Source organism: Lolium perenne, chromosome 4 (assembly GCF_019359855.2).
Source record: "Lolium perenne isolate Kyuss_39 chromosome 4, Kyuss_2.0, whole genome shotgun sequence".
Lineage (NCBI taxonomy): Eukaryota > Viridiplantae > Streptophyta > Magnoliopsida > Poales > Poaceae > Lolium > Lolium perenne.
In genome coordinates this window covers 304,075,982-304,088,859 of record NC_067247.2, presented here as the reverse complement: position 1 = coordinate 304,088,859, position 12,878 = coordinate 304,075,982, and positions in this window count along the sequence as shown.

Below are 12,878 nucleotides of genomic sequence, written 5' to 3'. Positions count from 1 at the left end.
AGGCTTGCAACTTGTAAGATATAATTTACATGATACATATGCTTTATTACTACCGTTGACAAAATTGTTTCATGTTTTCAAAATCAAAGCTCTAGCACAAATATAGCAATCGATGCTTTTCCTCTATGGAGGACCATTCTTTTACTTTCAATGTTGAGTCAGTTCACCTATTTCTCTCCAACTCAAGAAGCAAACACTTGTGTGAACTATGCATTAATTCCTACATATTTGCATATTGCACTTATTATATTACTCTATGTTGACAATATCCATGAGATATACATGTTACAAGTTGAAAGCAACCGCTGAAACTTAATCTTCCTTTGTGTTGCTTCAATGCTTTTACTATGAATTATTGCTTTATGAGTTAACTCTTATGCAAGACTTATTGATGCTTGTCTTGAAGTGCTATTCATGAAAAGTCTTTGCTATATGATTCACTTGTTTACTCATGTCATATACATTGTTTTGATCGCTGCATTCACTACATATGCTTTACAAATAGTATGATCAAGGTTATGATGGCATGTCACTCCGAAATTATACGTGTTATCGTTTTACCTGCTCGGGACGAGCAGAACTAAGCTTGGGGATGCTGATACGTCTCCGACGTATCGATAATTTCTTATGTTCCATGCCACATTATTGATGTTATCTACATGTTTTATGCACACTTTATGTCATATTCGTGCATTTTCTGGAACTAACCTATTAACAAGATGCCGAAGTGCCGATTCTTTGTTTTCTGCTGTTTTTGGTTTCAGAAATCCTAGTAACGAAATATTCTCGGAATTGGACGAAATCAACGCCCAGGGTCCTATTTTGCCACGAAGCTTCCAGAAGACCGAAGAGTCAACGAAGTGGGGCCACGGGGTGCCCAAACCCTAGGGTGGCGCGGCCCCCCCCCTTGGCCGCACCGGCCTGTGGTGTGGGGCCCTCGTGCCCCCTCCTGACTTGCCCTTCCGCCTACTTAAAGCCTCCGTCGCGAAACTCCCAGTACCGAGAGCCACGATACGGAAAACCTTCCAGAGACGCCGCCAACGCCGATCCCATCTCGGGGATCCAGAGATCGCCTCCGGCACCCTGCCGGAGAGGGGAATCATCTCCCGGAGGACTCTACGCCGCCATGGTCGCCTCCGGTGTGATGTGTGAGTAGTCTACCCCTGGACTATGGGTCCATAGCAGTAGCTAGATGGTTGTCTTCTCCCCATTGTGCTATCATTGTCGGATCTTGTGAGCTGCCTAACATGATCAAGATCATCTATCTGTAATTCTATATGTTGCGTTTGTTGGGATCCGATGAATAGAGAATACTTGTTATGTTGATTATCAAAGCTATGTCTATGTGTTGTTTATGATCTTGCATGCTCTCCGTTATTAGTAGATGCTCTGGCCAAGTTGATGCTAGTAACTCCAAGAGGGAGTATTTATGCTCGATAGTGGGTTCATGTCTCCGTGAATCTGGAGGGGTGACAAGAACCTCTAAGGTTATGGATGTGCTGTTGCCACTAGGGATAAAACATTGGTGCTATGTTCAAGGATGTAGTCACTAGTTACATTACGCGCAATACTTAATGCAATTGTCTGTTGTTAGCAACTTAATACTGGAGGGGGTTCGGATGATAACCTGAAGGTGGACTTTTTAGGCATAGATGCATCTTTGGATGGCGGTCTATGTACTTTGTCGTAATGCCCAATTAAATCTCACTATACTCATCATAATATGTATGTGCATGGTCATGCCCTCTTTATTTGTCAATTGCCCAACTGTAATTTGTTCACCCAACATGCTGTTTATCTTATGGGAGAGACACCTCTAGTGAACTGTGGACCCCGGTCCAATTCTCTTTACTGAAATACAATCTCTTGCAATCTGTTCTCTTTGTTTTCTGCAAACAATCATCTTCCACACAATACGGTTAATCCTTTGTTACAGCAAGCCGGTGAGATTGACAACCTCACTGTTTCGTTGGGGCAAAGTACTTTGGTTGTGTTGTGCAGGTTCCACGTTGGCGCCGGAATCCCTGGTGTTGCGCCGCACTACATCCCGCCGCCATCAACCTTCAACGTGCTTCTTGGCTCCTCCTGGTTCGATAAACCTTGGTTTCTTTCTGAGGGAAAACTTGCTGCTGTGCGCATCATACCTTCCTCTTGGGGTTCCCAACGAACGTGTGAGTTACACGCCATCAAGCTCTTTTTCTGGCGCCGTTGCCGGGGAGATCAAGACACGCTGCAAGGGGAGTCTCCACTTCTCAATCTCTTTACTTTGTTTTTGTCTTGCTTAGTTTTATTTACTACTTTGTTTGCTGCACTAAATCAAAATACAAAAAAAATAGTTGCTAGTTTTACTTTATTTGCTATCTTGTTTGCTATATCGAAAACACAAAAAAATTAGTTACTTGCATTTACTTTATCTAGTTTGCTTTATTTACTGTAGCTAAAATGGCCAACCCTGAAAATACTAAGTTGTGTGACTTCACAACCACAAATAATAATGATTTCTTATGTACACCTATTGCTCCACCTGCTACTACAGCAGAATTCTTTGAAATTAAACCTGCTTTACTGAATCTTGTTATGCGAGAGCAATTTTCTGGTGTTAGTTCTGATGATGCTGCTGCCCATCTTAATAATTTTGTTGAACTATGTGAAATGCAAAAATATAAAGATGTAGATGGTGACATTATAAAATTAAAATTGTTCCCTTTCTCATTAAGAGGAAGAGCTAAAGATTGGTTGCTATCTCTGCCTAAGAATAGTATTGATTCATGGACTAAATGCAAGGATGCTTTTATTTGTAGATATTATCCCCCTGCTGAAATTATATCTTTGAGGAGTAGCATAATGAATTTTGAACAATTAGATACTGAACATGTTGCTCAAGCTTGGGAAAGAATGAAATCTCTGGTTAAAAATTGCCCAACCCATGGACTGACTACTTGGATGATCATCCAAACCTTCTATGCAGGACTAAATTTTTCTTCGCGGAATTTATTGGATTCAGCTGCTGGAGGTACCTTTATGTCCATCACTCTTGGTGAAGCAACAAAGCTTCTTGATAATATGATGATCAATTACTCTGAATGGCACACGGAAAGAGCTCCACAAGGTAAGAAGGTAAATTATGTCGAAGAAACCTCTTCCTTGAGTGATAAGATTGATGCTATTATGTCTATGCTTGTGAATGATAGGACAAATGTTGATCCTAATAATGTTCCGTTAGCTTCATTGGTTGCACAAGAAGAATATGTGGATGTAAACTTCATTAAAAATAATAATTTCAACAACAATGCTTACCGGAACAATTCTAGTAACAACTATAGGCCATATCCTTATAATAATGGCAACGGCTATGGTAATTCTTATGGGAATTCTTACAAAAATAATAGGAATTCACCCCCTGGACTTGAAGCCATGCTTAAAGAATTTATTAGTACACAAACTGCTTTTAACAAATCTGTTGAAGAAAAGCTTGGGAAATTTGATATACTTGCTTCTAAAGTCGATAGTCTTGCTGCTGATGTTGATCTTTTGAAATCGAAAGTTATGCCTAATGAGAATCATCATAATAAAATTGTTACTACAGAAAATGCCATTCAAGTTAGAATTAATGAGAATATAAGATTAATGGCTGAACTGCGTGCTAGGTGGGATAGAGAAGAAAGTGAAAAACTAGCTAAAGAAAAGAATGTAGCTAAAGTTTGGACTATTACCACCACTAGTAATGCTAATGCTACACATGTTGCTCCACCTCCTACTAATAATAATAAAAGAATTGGTGTTAGCAATGTTTCCACTTCTAATGCAAAGCGCGAGAAACTGCCTGAAACTGCTAAAACTGCTGAAATCTTTGTGATAAAAGCTGCTGAAATTTTTTCCAACATTGGGGATGATGATCCCATTGCTTTAGATTATAATGGTTTGAATTTTGATGATTGCCACATCTCTGAAGTTATAAAGTTCTTACAAAAACTTGCTAAAAGTCCTAATGCTAGTGCTATAAATTTGGCTTTCACGCAACATATTACAAATGCTCTCATAAAAGCTAGAGAAGAGAAACTAGAGCGCGAAGCCTCTATTCCTAAAAAGCTAGAGGATGGTTGGGAGCCCATCATTAAAATGAAGGTTAAATATTTTGATTGTAATGCCTTATGTGATCTTGGTGCAAGCATTTCTGTTATGCCTAAGAAAATTTATAATATGTTTGACTTGCCACCGCTGAAAAATTGTTATTTGGATGTTAATCTTGCTGATCATTCTACAAAGAAACCTTTGGGGAAAGTTGATAATGTTCGCATTACCGTTAACAATAACCTTGTCCCCGTTGATTTTGTTGTCTTGGATATTGAATGCAATGCATCTTGTCCCATTATATTGGGAAGACCTTTTCTTCGAACTGTTGGTGCTATCATTGATATGAAGGAAGGTAATATTAAATATCAATTTCCTCTCAAGAAAGGTATGGAACACTTCCCTAGAAAGAGAATGAAGTTACCTTTTGATTCCATTATGAGAACAAATTATGATGTTGACACTTCGTCTCTTGATAATACTTGATATACACTTTCTGCGCCTAGCTGAAAGGCGTTAAAGAAAAGCGCTTATGGGAGACAACCCATGTTTTTTACCTACAGTACTTTGTTTTTATTTTGTGTCTTGGAAGTTGTTTACTACTGTAGCAACCTCTCCTTATCTTAGTTTTGTGTTTCGTTGTGCCAAGTAAAGCCGTTGATAGAAAAGTTCATACTAGATTTGGATTACTGCACAGAAACAGATTTCTTTGCGGTCATGAATCTGGGCTGTCTTCCCCTGTAGGTAACTCAGAAAATTATGCCAATTTACGTGAGTGATCCTCAGATATTTACGCAACTTTCATTCAATTTGAGCATTTTCATTTGAGCAAGTCTGGTGCCATTTTAAAATTCGTCAATACGAACTGTTCTGTTTTGACAGATTCTGCCTTTTATTTCGCATTGCCTCTTTTGCTATGTTGGATGAATTTCTTTGATCCATTAATGTCCAGTAGCTTTATGCAATGTCCAGAAGTGTTAAGAATGATTGTGTCACCTCTGAATATGTTAATTTTTATTGTGCACTAACCCTCTAATGAGTTGTTCTAAGTTTGGTGTGGAGGAAGTTTTCAAGGATCAAGAGAGGAGTATGATGCAACATGATCAAGGAGAGTGAAAGCTCTAAGCTTGGGGATGCCCCGGTGGTTCACCCCTGCATATGTCAAGAAGACTCAAGCGTCTAAGCTTGGGGATGCCCAAGGCATCCCCTTCTTCATCGACAACATTATCAGGTTCCTCCCCTGAAACTATATTTTTATTCCATCACATCTTATGTGCTTTGCTTGGAGCGTCGGGTTGTTTTTGTTTTTTGTTTTGTTTGAATAAAATGGATCCTAGCATTCACTTTATGGGAGATAGACACGCTCCGCTGTAGCATATGGACAAGTATGTCCTTAGTTTCTACTCATAGTATTCATGGCGAAGTTTCTCCTTCGTTAAATTGTTATATGGTTGGAATTGGAAAATGATACATGTAGTAATTGCTATTAATGTCTTGGGTAATGTGATACTTGGCAATTGTTGTGCTCATGATTAAGCTCTTGCATCATATGCTTTGCACCCATTAATGAAGAAATACATAGAGCATGCTAAAATTTGGTTTGCATATTTGGTTTCTCTAAGGTCTAGATAATTTCTAGTATTGAGTTTGAACAACAAGGAAGACGGTGTAGAATCTTATAATGTTTTCAATATGTCTTTTATGTGAGTTTTGCTGCACCGGTTCATCCTTGTGTTTGTTTCAAATAAGCCTTGCTAGCCTAAACCTTGTATCGAGAGGGAATACTTCTCATGCATCCAAAATACTTGAGCCAACCACTATGCCATTTGTGTCCACCATACCTACCTACTACATGGTATTTTCCGCCATTCCAAAGTAAATTGCTTGAGTGCTACCTTTAAAATTCCATCATTCGCCTTGCAATATATAGCTCATGGGACAAATAGCTTAAAAACTATTGTGGTATTGAATATGTCATTATGCACTTTATCTCTTATTAAGTTGCTTGTTGTGCGATAACCATGTTCTTGGGGACGCCATCAACTACTCTTTGTTGAATTTCATGTGAGTTGCTATGCATGTTCGTCTTGTCTGAAGTAAGAGCGATCTACCACCTTATGATTAAGCATGCATATTGTTAGAGAAGAACATTGGGCCGCTAACTAAAGCCATGATCCATGGTGGAAGTTTCAGTTTTGGACATATATCCTCAATCTCAAATGAGAAAATTATTAATTGTTGTTACATGCTTATGCATAAAAGGGGAGTCCATTATCTGTTGTCTATGTTGTCCCGGTATGGATGTCTAAGTTGAAGAATAATCAATAGCGAGAAATCCAATGCGAGCTTTCTCCTTAGACCTTTGTACAGGCGGCATAGAGGTACCCCTTTGTGACACTTGGTTAAAACATGTGCATTGTGATGATCCGGTAGTCCAAGCTAATTAGGACAAGGTACGGGCACTATTAGTACACTATGCATGAGGCTTGCAACTTGTAAGATATAATTTACATGATACATATGCTTTATTACTACCGTTGACAAAATTGTTTCATGTTTTCAAAATCAAAGCTCTAGCACAAATATAGCAATCGATGCTTTTCCTCTATGGAGGACCATTCTTTTACTTTCAATGTTGAGTTAGTTCACCAATTTCTCTCCAACTCAAGAAGCAAACACTTGTGTGAACTGTGCATTAATTCCTACATATTTGCATATTGCACTTATTATATTACTCTATGTTGACAATATCCATGAGATATACATGTTACAAGTTGAAAGCAACCGCTGAAACTTAATCTTCCTTTGTGTTGCTTCAATGCTTTTACTATGAATTATTGCTTTATGAGTTAACTCTTATGCAAGACTTATTGATGCTTGTCTTGAAGTGCTATTCATGAAAAGTCTTTGCTATATGATTCACTTGTTTACTCATGTCATATACATTGTTTTGATCGCTGCATTCACTACATATGCTTTACAAATAGTATGATCAAGGTTATGATGGCATGTCACTCCAGAAATTATCTGTGTTATCGTTTTACCTGCTCGGGACGAGCAGAACTAAGCTTGGGGATGCTGATACGTCTCCGACGTATCGATAATTTCTTATGTTCCATGCCACCTTATTGATGTTATCTACATGTTTTATGCACACTTTATGTCATATTCGTGCATTTTCTGGAACTAACCTATTAACAAGATGCCGAAGTGCCGATTCTTTGTTTCTGCTGTTTTTGGTTTCAGAAATCCTAGTAACGAAATATTCTCGGAATTGGACGAAATCAACGCCCAGGGTCCTATTTTGCCACGAAGCTTCCAGAAGACCGAAGAGTCAACGAAGTGGGGCCACGGGGTGCCCAAACCCTAGGGTGGCGCGGCCCCCCCTTGGCCGCGCCGGCCTGTGGTGTGGGGCCCTCGTGCCCCCTCCTGACTTGCCCTTCCGCCTACTTAAAGCCTCCGTCGCGAAACTCCCAGTACCGAGAGCCACGATACGGAAAACCTTCCAGAGACGCCGCCAACGCCGATCCCATCTCGGGGGATCCAGGAGATCGCCTCCGGCACCCTGCCGGAGAGGGGAATCATCTCCCGGAGGACTCTACGCCGCCATGGTCGCCTCCGGTGTGATGTGTGAGTAGTCTACCCCTGGACTATGGGTCCATAGCAGTAGCTAGATGGTTGTCTTCTCCCCATTGTGCTATCATTGTCGGATCTTGTGAGCTGCCTAACATGATCAAGATCATCTATCTGTAATTCTATATGTTGCGTTTGTTGGGATCCGATGAATAGAGAATACTTGTTATGTTGATTATCAAAGCTATGTCTATGTGTTGTTTATGATCTTGCATGCTCTCCGTTATTAGTAGATGCTCTGGCCAAGTTGATGCTAGTAACTCCAAGAGGGAGTATTTATGCTCGATAGTGGGTTCATGTCTCCGTGAATCTGGAGGGGTGACAAGAACCTCTAAGGTTATGGATGTGCTGTTGCCACTAGGGATAAAACATTGGTGCTATGTTCAAGGATGTAGTCACTAGTTACATTACGCGCAATACTTAATGCAATTGTCTGTTGTTAGCAACTTAATACTGGAGGGGGTTCGGATGATAACCTGAAGGTGGACTTTTAGGCATAGATGCATGCTGGATGGCGGTCTATGTACTTTGTCGTAATGCCCAATTAAATCTCACTATACTCATCATAATATGTATGTGCATGGTCATGCCCTCTTTATTTGTCAATTGCCCAACTGTAATTTGTTCACCCAACATGCTGTTTATCTTATGGGAGAGACACCTCTAGTGAACTGTGGACCCCGGTCCAATTCTCTTTACTGAAACAATCTCTCGCAATCTTTGTTCTCTTGTTTCTGCAAACAATCATCTTCCACACAATACGGTTAATCCTTTGTTACAGCAAGCCGGTGAGATTGACAACCTCACTGTTTCGTTGGGGCAAAGTACTTTGGTTGTGTTGTGCAGGTTCCACGTTGGCGCCGGAATCCCTGGTGTTGCGCCGCACTACATCCCGCCGCCATCAACCTTCAACGTGCTTCTTGGCTCCTCCTGGTTCGATAAACCTTGGTTTCTTTCTGAGGGAAAACTTGCTGCTGTGCGCATCATACCTTCCTCTTGGGGTTCCCAACGAACGTGTGAGTTACACGCCATCATTAAAACATGTGTATTGCGATGATCCGGTAGTCCAAGCTAATTAGGACAAGGTGCGGGCACTATTAGTATACTTTGCATGAGGCTTGCAACTTGTAAGATATAATTTACATAACTCATATGCTTTATTACTACCGTTGACAAAATTGTTTCATGTTTTCAAAATAAAAGCTCTAGCACAAATATAGCAATCGATGCTTTCCTCTTTGAAGGACCATTCTTTTTACTTTTATGTTGAGTCAGTTCACCTATCTCTCTCCACCTCAAGAAGCAAACACTTGTGTGAACTGTGCATTGATTCCTACATACTTGCATATTGCACTTATTATATTACTCTATGTTGACGATTATCCATGAGATATACATGTTATAAGTTGAAAGCAACCGCTGAAACTTAATCTTCCTTTGTGTTGCTTCAATACCTTTACTTTGATTAATTGCTTTATGAGTTAACTCTTATGCAAGACTTATTGATGCTTGTCTTGAAGTGATATTCATGAAAAGTCTTTGCTTTATGATTCACTTGTTTACTCATGTCATTACCATTGTTTTGATCGCTGCATTCATTACATATGTTTACAAATAGTATGATCAAGGTTATGATGGCATGTCACTCCAGAAATTATCTTTGTTATCGTTTTACCTGCTCGGGACGAGCAGAAATAAGCTTGGGGATGCTGATACGTCTCCGACGTATCGATAATTTCTTGTGTTCCATGCCACATTATTGATGATATCTACATGTTTTATGCACACTTTATGTCATATTCGTGCATTTTCTGGAACTAACCTATTAACAAGATGCCGAAGAGCCAGTTGTTGTTTTCTATTGTTTTTGGTTTCAGAAATCCTAGTAACGAAATATTCTCGGAATTGGACGAAATCAACGCCCAGGGTCCTATTTTGCCATGAAGCTTCCAGAAGACCGAAGGAGAGTCGAACTGGGGCCACGAGGTGGCCAGACACCAATAGCCTCCGTCGCGAAACCCCCAGTACCGAGAGCCACGATACGGAATACCTTACTGAGACGCCGCCGCCGCCAATCCCATCTCGGGGGATTCTGGAGATCTCCTCCGGCACCCCGCCGGAGAGGGGATTCATCTCCCGGAGGACTCTTCACCGCCATGGTCGCCTCCGGAGTGATGAGTGAGTAGTTCACCCCTGGACTATGGGTCCATAGCAGTAGCTAGATGGTTGTCTTCTCCTCATTGTGCTTCATTGTCGGATCTTGTGAGCTGCCTAACATGATCAAGATCATCTATCTGTAATACTATATGTTGTGTTTGTCGGGATCCGATGGATAGAGAATACTATGTTATGTTAATTATCAAGTTATTACCTATGTGTTGTTTATGATCTTGCATGCTCTCCGTTATTAGTAGAGGCTCTGGCCAAGTTTTTGCTCTTAACTCCAAGAGGGAGTATTTATGCTCGATAGTGGGTTCATGCCTCCATTGAATGCAGGACGATGAGAAAGTTCTAAGGTTGTGGATGTGCTGTTGCCACTAGGGATAAAACATTGATGCTATGTCTAAGGATGTAGTTATTGATTACATTACGCACCATACTTAATGCAATTGTCTGTTGTTTTGCAACTTAATACTGGAAGGGGTTCGGATGATAACCTGAAGGTGGACTTTTTAGGCATAGATGCATGCTGGATAGCGGTCTATGTACTTTGTCGTAATGCCCAATTAAATCTCACTATATTTATCATGTCATGTATGTGCATTGTTATGCCCTCTCTATTTGTCAATTGCCCGACTGTAATTTGTTCACCCAACATGCTTTTATCTTATGGGAGAGACACCTCTAGTGAACTGTGGACCCCGGTCCTATTCTTTACATCGCATACGATCTACTGCAATACTTGTTTTACTGTTTTCTGCAAACAATCATCTTCCACACAATACGGTTAATCCTTTGTTACAGCAAGCCGGTGTGATTCACAACCTCACTGTTTCATTGGGGCAAAGTACTTTGGTTGTGTTGTGCAGATTCCACGTTGGCGCCGGAATCTCTGGTGTTGCGCTGCACTACATCCCGCCGCCATCAACCTTCAACGTGCTTCTTGACTCCTACTGGTTCGATTAAACCTTGGTTTCTTACTGAGGGAAACTTGCCGCTGTGCGCATCACACCTTCCTCTTGGGGTTCCCAACGGACGTGTCAACTACACGCATCACTATGCTTCCGACTAAAGAAAGAATTTGTTTCGTAAATAGTTTTTGCTCAAGTACTTGTTTTCTAACTAACGTCCATGCTAACTAAGGTCTCCTACAGTCAGGATAGCTCTGATACCAGCTCTGTGGGGACCCCGGACTAACTGTCCGAAATACCCTGTTATGTATACAGTTCACGATCCCATGATCAGTGCGCCGTGAACACATAACCGAACTGATATCAAATTACATCCTTCATTACAAAACGGAAGAAGAAAATTACAATAGGTCACATGACCAATCTTTACATAATAGCCTCGAAGGGTCTAGTCTAATCATCAGAGTAGCGGAATCACTTCAGCAGCGTAGAGCCCAAATCATCTGCCTTAACCCTACAGGCAACTGACTGGGAAGACGTTCCTAGCTCGCATAGACGTCGTCAACTCCTTCATCCGTCGAACTCCTTCAAGTCTGGCCAAGTAAATAGCCAGGGACAAAGCCGTGAGTACATTTGAATTGTACCCGCAAACCATCAAGAAGGTACTTTGCAAGAGTGCAAGATGATAAGTGCTAATCTAAGATGACAAGAGGGAAGAGCTAGTTTCTCTTGTGGAAATAGCAAGGGGAAAAGGAGTAGTTTCTTTGGTGGAGAAAACATCCCGACTTCAAGGTCGAAGGGGACACTTAGGAATTCATCTAAGACATCTCTATATTTCTATTGAAGAAGATACTTCAAAAGAGGGACTACAACATAAAACACTAGGAAGGGTAAACCCATTTTGTTTCCTTTTCGACCATCTCGATATGGTCACCACAACTTTCCAGTACCATCCCGGTACTCCAAAACAAAGTCCTTTTCTTTCTTTGCTCAAAACATTTTCGTAAAACCAAAACACATCAGGCTAAGCAACAGCCATTCCAACCGTCCATGACCGCGGACGCGGCTATTCGAATAGATTTAACTCTGTAGAGTGTGCGCACTTTCCCCACAAGATCTGATAAATCCGCCGGGATCATCCCCGGTTCGTCATACGAAAGTATGCGAGTCTCGGATAATCAGTCGACGCCTTTCGCCCATTCAACTTAGCAAGAGGTCCTACCCTATGGAGTATGTACCTCCCCGGCACCGTGGCAGCTCACCTCCCTTTGAGCGTGGCTCCACCGCCAAGCCAGGAGACCCATAGTGTCTTCCGGATGGGTCAGCCCCGAAGGCCTCCCGTTATACTATTGTCCCAACCATGACAACCCGGACTCGGGGGTAACCGTACCCTTGTATAGTTGTGCGGTGCCTCATGCTAAGAAGAACAAACGTCAAGCTAAGCCCCGTGCCCACTTTGGAGTAGTGTGGTTGCGCGGGTTAATTGTCACGGGTGAATACTTAGGCGCCAAAGTTTTCATAAACAAGATTTCTCCTTCCAATCACCTTTGCCAAAGTCCTTTCCTTTCATAAACACACACCTAGGTAAGTCCAACTCACCCAAGGTTTTCAAAAATTCTTTTCAACAAGGTATTTTTCCAAGGGGTTCCCAACCTATAGTTTTATGTAGGAACTAAGAGTCACAATGACATGATGCTAACCATCATACCACTAAGGGGATGATGATTGAAGTGCCAAGGGGTCATACATACTTAGGATAAGCATGCATAGGGACAACATAAGTAAGATGATTCGACAAGGGTCATCATCATACCACTAGGAAGGTGATAATATAGGTGGTCAAGGGGGCATACATGCATAACATCAACAAGGTGTTCAACATACTTGGGAGCAAGTATGCATAGTGTAGAGGACCAATCATAACACAACGTACAAGGAACCAAGTATATAATGGAACAATGAACACAACAAGAAGGATAAATAGCAAGAGATCAAAAGATGGCTTGCCTTGGCTTATTTGTCCCTGGACTTCTTCAACTCCATCAATATAAGAATCCCAACAATATAAATAAAATCCTCATCCTAACCACTTCTTCTTCTTCT